Genomic DNA, 11,783 nt, shown 5'->3' on the forward strand with positions numbered 1-11,783 from the left:
TGTTCTGGGGGCTGGTTTTAGGTTACTCTTTTGCTGTATTGGATAACACTGACTTATGATAGGATAAAATTATTGCCACTTCTATACCTCAGGAACCATCTCTTAATCTCTTAGAAACTGTTAATAATGACACCCTTTTCCACTCTTTGCCTTTTCTCCTCAGGGAGTAAATCTATGCAGGGCAGTGGGGGGTGCTTTTCCCCACTTCTTCACTCTCCCTTTTTCCTTCACCTCCTGCTTCTCCTCCAGGCTAATTACACTAGCTCTTCAAAGCTTTGAATACCCTTGGGTTGATCAAACCAGCATGTTCCCACTGTGATGTTTCCTGAATGTGATTTAGGTTTTGTTTAAGCTTAAACAACTACTTAAGTAGTTGAGATCTGCCCCAAGGCAATCAAATTCTTTGCTTTCCTTCATTCAGGTTCAAGATGGCATTAGTCCTGACCTGACTCAAACAGGAGCCACCAAATGGTGGGGCACCTCTCCTAGATCAAATCAGAATTCAGGAACCATAGCCATCCCGGACGAGCCCCCAAATTGTTAGAAATCACTCAGTCCCAAAATAGGATTATAATCAAAGTTTACAATTTTTTAAAAGAATAGAGGTAAGCAAACAGTGCTGGGTGCGTTGGGAGTCTCCGCTCCACCTAAACGCACACCAGTTACATCAAGCAGCTGATTTTTATGCTCCTAGGCTGATATATATTCATTACTACTTTAAAAAAAAAACGGATTATTATAATTAGCTTCCGGGATCCAAACCCTCCTACTGGAGCATGTGCATCAGTCTCCGGTGGTCCCTCTGGGGGTCTCTGGGGGTCTTTCATGCTGAAGGCTCGTAGTCTTCCTCTCAGGTTTTTTTTCTTGTCCTTCCCCTTTGTACTCCTTGGCAGCATGTCAAAAGCTTACACAGCGTTCCCTGCAAGTTTTGTCTTCTAGCCATCCTTCAGCTTCTTTCTTCTCCTTAATCTCCTGGCCACCTGGCCAGATATCAGGGGCTTGCATAGTGTCCCATTCAGAAGTCATAACAGTCACTAGTTGTTAGCAGTTGTTCTGAAACCCCCAGACATCAGAGACTTCAAAGAAAGAACATACAAATACAAATAGCTCTCTATTGACACTTCACGAGTTGTTAAAACATTCCTCACAGGCCATTCACAGGGACAGTCCAGTCACATCTATAGCAGTGCTAAATCATCCACAAAGAAGGCAAGAAGGCTGTAACTGTTAGGAATAAGAGTTCGGAATCAGTAACAAAAGCAAATAGGCTCATGGATTTGAGGAATATTTCTGAAGATTTGATAAATTGACTGTAATGAGGGGGAGACTGGGACACGGGGAGGAAAGAGAAGAAACCACAACTGTGGAAGAATTAAATTGCCAGTGCAGGACCCAGAGACAGACAGAACTGCTCTCTAGTGACACGAATTGTTAAAACATTCCTTTGCAAGGTACAAGAACTATATCCATTAACCATTCTGTTTTTCTTAGACTTGTGGTTATACAAGGGTATGTAAGACAGAAGGTCACATTCATCATACCATGCGGCCCTAGCACTGTTCCATACTGACACGAATCAGGAGAACATATCTCACACCTTCAAGACAGATCTGTATGTCAACCAGGAAAGTGGACCACTATGCAGAGAGGTATCCAGTACCTGAGGAAATTACCCATGCTGAAGGTGGACAACAAACAACTGTCCACAGATCCAGATGAAGTCAAGTGCACATGATCCATGTGGCAGAAGTTTGTATGGAGTGCACCATCATCATATGCCAGCTCATTGGCAGTAATGAGGTGGAAATACCATGAGAAACCCACAGTGGATGAATTGGTTATCCAACTCTGGCAGTATGAAGAAAGTCTCGCTTCTTCCCTATGGCCCTGTACCTCATTTATGGAGAAATTGCCTGAATAGGTCCAAGAGCTACAAGAGACTACATCTTCCTCCCCACCTGTACGAACCAATACCTCAGCTGTCAGGCCGAAGTGTCTCTCTACTCAAGAAAGGTGATATACAAGGGGGTACATACCACGAGCAACCCTATGGTTTTAACTGTGTGACCACGGAGAAGCCATGAGAAAATGGGATGGAAAATCTACCTCCAGCCTAGAGGCACGGATACATGAAGCACAAGGAAAAACATTCACAAAAAGTGGTTCTTCTGAGAAAATTGCTGCTCCTGTTTCTAGTGGGCAGTCCTCCAAACGGAGTAATGAATACTATGAGCAGGACTAGAGGGACCCTGCCTCCAGCCAGAGGGGAGGAAGGGGGCAGTTGGGTGTATTGGACTTTGAGGATTATGTCCTGGCACATCAATCCCAAGAATTAACTGTATTGGAGGTTGAAGTGAGTCTAACCGGGAAGGAGTGGCAAATGCAACCCATTGGGACTGACCTGGAGGCTCTGTGCCACCTTGACATAGGAGAGTGTACGACAAAGATCCACAAGAGTATTGGTGGACTTTGGCATAGCTGCCTTGGAGATGGAGGACATCAACCAGTTATGTCTACTGTTATAAATGGCTCAGGATTCAAATTAGGATTAAATAAAAAATAGGATTTATTAAAAGAATATAAAGGAATAGAGGTAAGCAAACAGCGCTGGGTGCACCGGGAGTCTCCGCTCCACCAGGACGCACCCCAGTTACATCAAGCAGCTGATTTTATGCTCCTAGACTAATACATATTCATTACTACTTCTAAAAAAACCTGGGTTATTATAATTAGCTTCCGGGGTCCAGTCCCTCCTACTGGAGCATGCGCATCAGTCTCCTCTGGGGATCTCTAGGGGTCTTTCATGCTGAAGGTTTGTAGTCTTCCTCTCCCCTTTGTACTCACTTGGCATCATACCAAGTTTATAGAACATTTTCTGCAGGTCTTGTCTCCCAGCAATCCTTCAGCTTCTTTTTTCTTCTTCTTAATCTCTTGGCCCCCTGGCCAGATACCAGAGGTCTGGATAGTATCCCATAACAGTCACTAGTTGTTATCAGTTGTTCTGAAACTCCCAGACCTCAAACACAAATAGCTTTCTTATTGACACTTCACAAGTAATTAAAACATTCTTCCCCAGCCATTCACAGAGACAGTCACATCTATAGCAGTGTTAAGTTAATCTCGAAGAAGACAGGAAAAAAAAAAAGGCTGTAACTGTTAGAAATAGAAGTCCGGAATAACAAAAGCAAACAGATTCATAAATTTAAGGAGTATTTTCTGAAGACTTGATAAATTGCCTAGAATGAGGGGGAGACTGGGACACACTGCATCTGTGGTTCAAGAATTAAATTGCCAGTGCAGGGCCCAGAGGCAGACAGGATTCAAACAGAACTGTTCTTTATGGACACGAGTTGTTAAAACATTCCTCACAACAGGCAGGGCAGAATCCTCCGGGGATCCTCAGGAACCACAGCCCCCTGGCTCTGCACAGCAGCACCACTCAGGGTCCTCCATTTCCTGAGCCGTGGCTGGCCCCAACCCGGCAGGGAGCTCAGCATGGCCCTTGCAGCCCCCTGCCCTGGGCCTGCCTCTCCTCTTGGCCTCGGCCCTGACCTTGTCTCTACTGGCAGGAGACCTCTTAACATGCGCTTCCTGGCCTCCCCTCGCCTCCAAACAGCTGCTGCCCACTCAGGCTTCTGGCACAAATGTGTCCTCACAAGCAGCACCACCCCATGGGCTGCTTCTCCTGGCCTCCCCCACCCCACTGCCTTGACTCCTTGTCTCTGCTGGGTCTCCTCCTTGTCACCAAAATGTGTCCCTTGGCTGTCATCTCCCTCTCTGCTTCCCCACATGAAGGTATATATGGGGTGGGATGTAATACCAATACATGAGGAAGTGTTTTTGTAATCCACGTTGGTGATGGCACAAAAACACAGTTCCTTCACCAGTGACCTATATCCTTCTTCAGGTGAATTTTCAGGATCTATATTCATCACAGGAGAGTACTTTTGTTCACCTGTACTTGCATTTCATTGCTTTGTCCATCATGGTGTACTCCCTCATCTTCCAGGCACTTCCACCCATCCTGAATAAACAATCCCTGTTGAATGTCCCCTTTCCAGCTGCCTGTCTGGACCTATGCACTTCCCCTGGTTCTCCTGCTTTGCCCTCCCCTCTTTGATCTTTGTTCATTCAGACTGCTTTGATCACTCTTTGATCATTCAGACTGCTCTTGCTGACACAGATACTGCTTTGAGCTTCACTGAGTTCAAGCTTACCCATTGATTAGCAGTCTGCCTAATTGTTTCTGTAGCAAGCTCCTCATCATTTATTATTGAATTAAGATCATATGGAATAATACTAATCTTAATACCTATAATTTCCTATCAATCGGTATAAAATACTTAATTTACACTCATCCTTTTGGGAAGGTAAACCTGACTGGAGACATATAAGATGAGGAGCTTGCTTTGCTGTTTGGAAAATTGCTGCATGTTTTCTTGTTGTTTGTTTTAAAATGAGGAAAAACCCTTGTGTGCCTGTGTGCAGCCAGATCTCTGAGGAAAGCAGGCGGTAGCTGTTGCAAAGGGGTTCTAACATCCAGCTGCAGACCAGTGCAGAAGTGTGGTGTAAGGAAAAGTGATGCAAGCACCAGGTGGCCAGTGAGAGAAGTGTCAGGGTTGGGGTGGTGAGGAGCAAGGTTACCCATGCACTGTCAGACCTCAAGAGTCTGATTTTCCTTCCTATGGACGTCTCCACTGGAGAAACCCTGGATTAATATCAATTGAATAAAGATGCTCAAACCTGAAATGTAACAAAATTCACCCTTTAAAATGAGAAAAGATTTTTATTAGGTGTTTTCTGAAATCATCCTCCTTAACTACACTATGAAAGCTCTCCAATTAGTCGTCCTAGTCTTGAAGACTTGAATAACACTATGGAAGACATATGTTTCCTTAGGAGTTTCTGCATTTTAATGAGTTCCATGGTGGATTTTGGTGCTCAGTCTGTGAATGTCAGATACTGAGAGGAGAATGATGCAATTGCTTGAGAAAGTAAAGTCAGAAGGAAAGGTTGAAGTGACTTGGAGTATTAATGGGCCCCACTGAGGGCCGTTACCAAGAGATTCTCCTCAGGGACTTGTTAGGGCAGATAATTGGAGGCCATGATTCCAGATAGGCAAAGCACTGTGCTGAGAAAAGTCTGGGTTTGTTGTGCTGAAGTAAAAGGGCCAGGTCCTGACTCCAGCCACTGGAAGGGAATGTCCTGCACTCCCATGTCTGGCTCTGTGCTCTTGCTTGGTGTCTGTGGGATGTGGTGGGCAGTGTGATGCCTCAAGAAGAACAATGGTATGACACCTCCCTGCCTCTGCACAGGGTCTCAGGAAAGCAATAAGCCCCCTTGCAATGACTGTATCTCATCTCCTCAGAAGCTCTGTCAAAGGGGACAAAAATGTCAGGGCTGCTGGGGCCTTCTCTTCTTGCCAGCACCCACCTCCTTGTCACCTCCAGACTTCCCTGTGCTGCCCCACACTTTGTCCTATTTCCCTGAAGGCTGCAGACACCCATCTCTGTTCACCACCTTGCTCACATCCTGGCATTTCTCTGGTTTCACCGATGTCTCGTCAACCCTCACCAGCTGTTCCTTCAAACACAAAGCCATGGGCTGATCAAAGATACTCTTTGGGTGACTTCTAGCACCACAGCACAACTCTTTGAGGGAAATTTTGTCTTCTTCATGGCCAGTGCCAACCTTCCAAGGTGCATTTTCTGGCAGGTTTTTCTCTCCTGCTCTTTCCTACTACCAAAGAAAGCTCCATCAGGGTGGAAACCACTCCTAAAGTAGGCATCCCAACCCATCAGCCTTCTTGTGGCCTGTCAGCTAACCAGACAGCAGTCCAGCTGCTGACCTTACAGCTTTTTCTGTAGACACACCCAAGACTTGTGCCTGCTGCTGTCCAGTCATGGACTCAAGTAGAAGGGACAGGACAACCCATATGTGGGCCTTCTTTCCGTCTGGGTCCTCCTGGGTATGTAGGTAGAGGGGATCCCACGGTCAGCATGCCAAACAGGTGCCTTCTGCTGGCCTACCAGGACCACTGGTAGTTATCAGCTGAAAAGTACAGATCCCAGGTATAAGTGTGACCTGTCAGCTACTTCAGACAGAAGTGACCTCACAGTCCCTTTCTGTGGCATGTTCCTGCTGCTGTCTTATCAACTGCAGAGACAGAAGTGACCTCACAGTCTCTTCCACAGTCACATTCCTCCAACTGGACTCCCACAACGACATCCCTTTATTTGTTCATCCCTTAATCCTTATTCAGAGGCTCTCAGCTTTGCCATCACCAACTTGAAGTTCAACACAGTGCTAGTGTGGAACATGCTTTGTGTTAAGGGAAGGAATATGGGTGAGCAAGAGAGGAAAGGTAATGGAAAGGGGTTATGGACTAATTTGGGATTCAAGGGATATTGTGGTCAAAATTAGAGCAGTAGATTCCTGTCAGCGTGTAGAGTGGCATTTAGATTTAGGTATTAATGTAACAGGTTAAAAAAGGGTAAGGGCCTTACATGACTGCTTTAAGTCAGCTTTATGGTGGGATCAACATTACCTGAATATTCTTACCTCTCCAAAATCATTACCTTCTGCTATCCAAGCTCTTCTTTCCTTCCCCAAATCTCACATCTCTCCTGGCCAGGCTCCTCCTGCCTTCCCCATATCAGTCATCTTCTTAGTGGCAGCTTTCTGATGGCTTTCATGAACTCAGAGTATCTGCCTCACCTCTGTTGGCTACTCTGTTCCTGAGAAAGAAGCAGCTCCTAAACCAGCATGGAGAAGGACACAAAGGCTGTCAGAGCACCCCGTGCAATATGCCCAGCAGCTCTGCAACACCACAAAAGTGCGCTTCCTGCCTACATGTTTTGGTTCCAGAATGGTTCCTATGGACCCAGAGTTACTTTTTCCCATCCCTCATGAAGGCTTTGTGTTCCCCCAGACATCTCAGAGGCAGTGGCCCCCTCTGTGTCAAAAACTGAAAGCAGTCCTGAAGGATGAATTAGGCAAAAGCTGAAACCTTTGACACGAGAAAACCTCTTCAAGACCTCTTCCTCTATGGGGCCTGCCAGGGACTTAGGAAAAGAGGATCTCACAAACTATGTGCAAAGCAGGTGCATCTGCTGGCTTGTCATGGAGACCACCAGAGGTGAGCCTAAAGGCACAGATCCCAGCCAGGAGTCAAGGGATGAGCTGTCAGCTGCTTCAGAAAGAAGTCAACTCACAGGCTGTTTAACAGCTATTTGCTTCCTACTGGACTTCCTGGACTTATTGAAGTTTCTGAAGCACCACTGCCCTCGTAATACCATACTTATAAAACACTCCCTTCTTGGGCCAGAATCTGCCCAGGTAGAAGTGAGCTGGTTGTGATCCTTCCAGCCCATGGCACTGCTGCTGGACTCCCAGCCTCTCTGACGCACAGCAGCTACTTACCCAAGATCATCCCCCTTCCACCAGATCAGGGGGATGAGTACCCAGAGAACAACTGGTCTTGCTGCCAAAGACTGAGGCAAAGAAGGCATTAAGCACCTCAGTCTTCTTCTCATCTCTTGTCACTACGTTTCCTCCCGCATCTGGTAAAGGATTGAGATTCTCCTTAGTCCTCCTTTTTGTGTTGATGCATTTATAAAAACATTTTCTGTTATCTTTAACAGCAGTAGTCAGAGTGAGCTCCCGATGAGCTTTGGCCTTTCTAATTTTGTCCCTGCACAACCTCATGATATCCTGATAGTCCTCCTGAGAGGCCTGCCCTCTTTTCAAATATCCTAAACCCTCTTTTTCTTCCCAAACTCTAGCAGCAACTCTCTGTTCAGCCAAGCCAGTCTTCTTCCATGTTGGCTCATCTTTGGGCACATAAGGACAGTCTGCTCCTGAGCCTTTAAGATTTCCTTCTTGAAGAGTGCCCAGCTTTCCTGGACTCCTCTGCCCTTCAGAACTGCCTCCCAAGAGACTCTACCAACCAGTGTCCTGAAGAGCTCAAGGTCTGCCCTCTGGGAGTCTAAGACTGTGGTTTTATTGATCTCTCTCCTGACTTCACCAAGAATAGTGAACTCTAACATTTCGCAATCACTCTGCCCAAGCCAGCTCCCAACCACATTTCCCACCAGTCCTTCTCTGTTTGTGAAGAGAAAGTCTAGCAGGGCACCTCCCCTGGTAGGCTCACTAACCAGCTGCCTCAGGAAGCTATCTTCCACTCTCTCCAGAAACCTCCTGGACTTCTTCCTCTAAGCTGTATTGCATTTCCAGGATATATCTGTGAAGTTGAAGTCCCCCATGAGAACAAGTGCTGATGATTTTGCCACTTTTGCCAGCTGCCTGTAGAATTCCTCATCTGTCTCCTCATCATGGTTTGGCTATCCCCTCATCATGGTTTGGATATCCCCACCAGGCTGCCTGTCTTGTTGGCCTTCCCGCTGAACCTATCCCACAGGGACTCAACATTATCATTCTCAGCCTCGAGTTTCACAACATCAAAACACTTTCTAATATAGAGCTATGCCACCACTCCTTCTGTGCTGCCTGTCCCTTCTGAAGAGCTTATAGCCAGACATCGCAGTACTCCAGTCATGGGAGTGGTCCCACCACGTTTCAGTGATGACAGCCAAGTCATAGCTTGCCTTTTGTTTCTTTGCTATTGAACAATGGCTAGAGCTATATTATAATGGACATGCATCAATAAAATCTCTGTTAATGGCCCAGAGGAATTTGGCACTTGAAACATCACTCAAATGTCACCCTGGCACCTCCAATGTCACCTGGTGTCTGCATCTGAACAGTTCCCTTCTGCTCTCTGTCTCCATTCAATATGCTGGGAGCTGAGACAGGCAGATGACATGCAGCTGCCAGGTTTGTGCCCACCTGAACCAGGTCAAGAGGAATCCCAACTCGTGTGTGTGGAATGGGAGAGGAAGCTGAGCCCCCTTGTAGCCTCTGGACAGCAAATAAAGAAGTAGATGCCTTGTTTTACTCAGTTGAAACACTTCCCTCAGCAGGGGAAGGCAGGTCCCTCCCTGTCCTTGCCTGGGTGTTCTGCCTAAAACCAGGACATGGAAAAGTGATTCTTGGACCTCATCGTTTTTCTGTATGAGGAATAACAGTGCTGGAAAAGTTTCCCTCTGAAGCAGCGGGAGGGAATATGAGTGATTACTTGTCTGTTTCAAAGGTGATTCCCCCGGAGGCCCAGGGACTTGTCAAGAGCTCCCTGTGCTGATGAGCTGGGCTGGGCTCCTGGGCCCAAGGGGAGCTCCTGGCAAGCGGGCAGCACTGCAGAGAGACAGCTCTGCCCAGGAGCAGCTCCTCTGCACAGCACAGCAGGGCTGGAGACTCTGACCGCAGGGGACAAGGGCGGCTGAGAGAAGGGAAGGAGATGTTAAAGGCAGAGTGGAGGCGGGATGCTGAGAGCTCACTGCAGGAGAAATCTTCACAGCCCTGAACAGGGTAAGTCTCTGCAGGGCAATGCAGATGTAAGTATCCTAGGGGTCTCTTCTACAGTTGTCAGTTGCATGGCTGGTAGTCCCGAGGGATCTGTGGCTCTAAACTACGGTAATATAGGTTTCCTGGCTTATATGCTGGCTTCTCCAGTGCAGAGGATGGGTATGTTTCCTGGATCAATGATTTCCTGCCTAAGCTGTCAGAGGGGCAGGACATGAGGTTTCCTTCTCACAGGGCTGGCTGTAGGCTGTATTGCCACGATGCAGGCAGGGGTGGCCAGGGCTGTGGTGCAGAGCAGGGTCCCTGCTGTGCCCCAGGGGCTGTGTGCTGGGGCAGGGCCTCTGCTGCCTGCCAGGCTCAGCACTTAGCGTGCAGAGGAGCTGCCCAGGGAGCTGTGGGCTGAAGCTGTGGCTGGTAGGAGCAGGGCAGGGTCCTGCTGGTGTCCAGAGGCTGCTGCCTTGTTCAGACTGCTCACAGATCCACAGCACCCCAGGGTCAACCTTAGGCGAGAACAATAGGAAAGACCAGCACATGCACTAACGGAAGGGAAGGAAATCTCTGGTGTTTCTCATTTCTTTTACCTGCCCTGAAGGAGAGTCATGGGGCATGATAACGGAGTTGTCAGGCTGTGTCCTTCACTGAGGCTTTCAGAGCATGACACTGAAAGAGAACTGTAGGTCGATGAAGAGCCCCAGAATTTTCTGGGGCTCTTTCAGAATTCACTGGAACAGGCTGCCCAGGGAGGTGGTGGAGTCACCATCCCTGGAAGTCTTTAAAAGACGTTTAGATGTAGAGCTTAGGGATATGGTTTAGTGGGGACTGTTAGTGTTAGGTTAGAGGTTGGACTCGATGATCTTGAGGTCTCTTCCAACCTAGAAATTCTGTGATTCTGTGAATTTCTCTTCACACCCCTCTCCTTACAGAGAACACCAACACCACCTTTAGTGTTCCTCATGGGACTGCTGGATGTCCTGCATGGAACCTGAAAATAGGGGTGCCTCTGGCCACTGGATACCACAGATTCATCCCAGTGCTCTTCACCGGATCTAGTAGGGCAATAGTGACTTCTACTGAGCCCACAGAAGATCTTCCTGGACATTGAGGCACCTCAGAGAGAATAAAACAGAGCTCATAAGGAAGACACAGTATATCTTGTTGAGGAGGAATCTCTGAAACACAGTAGCAGTTTTGCTCAGACAAGTCTCACTACTGTGACTCTATTTCTCCTCCATGGAAAGGAATCCATGACCGGAGGCAGCAAATGTCCAACAACAGCTTCCCCACTGAGTTCCTCCTCCTGACATTTACAGACACACGCGAGATGCAGCTCCTGCACTTCGGGCTTTTCCTGGGCATCTACCTTGCTGCCCTCCTGGGCAACGGCCTCATCCTCACTGCCATAGCCTGCGACCACCGCCTCCACACCCCCATGTACATCTTCCTCCTCAACCTCTCCCTCCTTGACCTGGGCACTATTACCACCACTGTTCCCAAAGCCATGGCCAACTCCCTATGGAATACCACAGCCATTTCCTATGCAGGCTGTGCTACCCAGGTCTTTTTCTTTGTTGTCTTTGTCACAGCAGAATTTTACCTACTCACGATCATGGCCTATGACCGCTACATCGCCATCTGCAAACCCCTGCGCTATGGGACAATAATGACCAGCAGAACTTGTGTCAACATGGCAGCAGCTGCCTGGGGCTGTACTTTTGTCTATGCTGTGCTGCACACTGCCAATACCTTTTCCCTCCCCCTCTGCCAAGGCAATGCCCTGGACCAGTTCTTCTGTGAAATTCCCCAGATCCTCAAGCTCTCCTGCTCAGTTGCTTACCTCAGAGAAGTTGGGCTTCTTGTGATTAGTGTCTGTTTATTATTTGGTTGTTTTGTTTTCCTTGTGCTGTCCTATGTGCAGATCTTCAGAGTTGTGCTGAGGATCCCCTCCCATCAAGGACGGCACAAAGCCTTTTCCACATGCCTCCCTCACCTGGCTGTGGTCTCTCTGTTCATAAGCACTGCCACATTTGCCTACCTGAAACCCCCCTCCGTGTCCTCCTCCTCCCTGAATCTTTTGCTGGCAGTTCTGTACTCGGTGGTGCCTCCAGCAGTGAACCCCCTCATCTACAGCATGAGGAACCAGGAGCTGAAGGATGCAGTGTGGAAAGTGATGACTGGAGGTTTTTGAGAAGCAAATAACTGCATGTCCATTGCATATCACTCATAATGTAACTCATTAAAGGCCAAGGAAGATCTTTTTTTTTTTTGTTTTGTTTTGTTTTTTTTTGTTTTTGTTTTGTTTTGTTTTGCTTTGTTTTGCTTTATTTATGTAGTGATATATTTTAACAAAATAAAAAAATCCTTTT

Source organism: Anas platyrhynchos, chromosome 32, assembly GCF_047663525.1.
Source record: "Anas platyrhynchos isolate ZD024472 breed Pekin duck chromosome 32, IASCAAS_PekinDuck_T2T, whole genome shotgun sequence".
Taxonomy (NCBI): domain Eukaryota; kingdom Metazoa; phylum Chordata; class Aves; order Anseriformes; family Anatidae; genus Anas; species Anas platyrhynchos.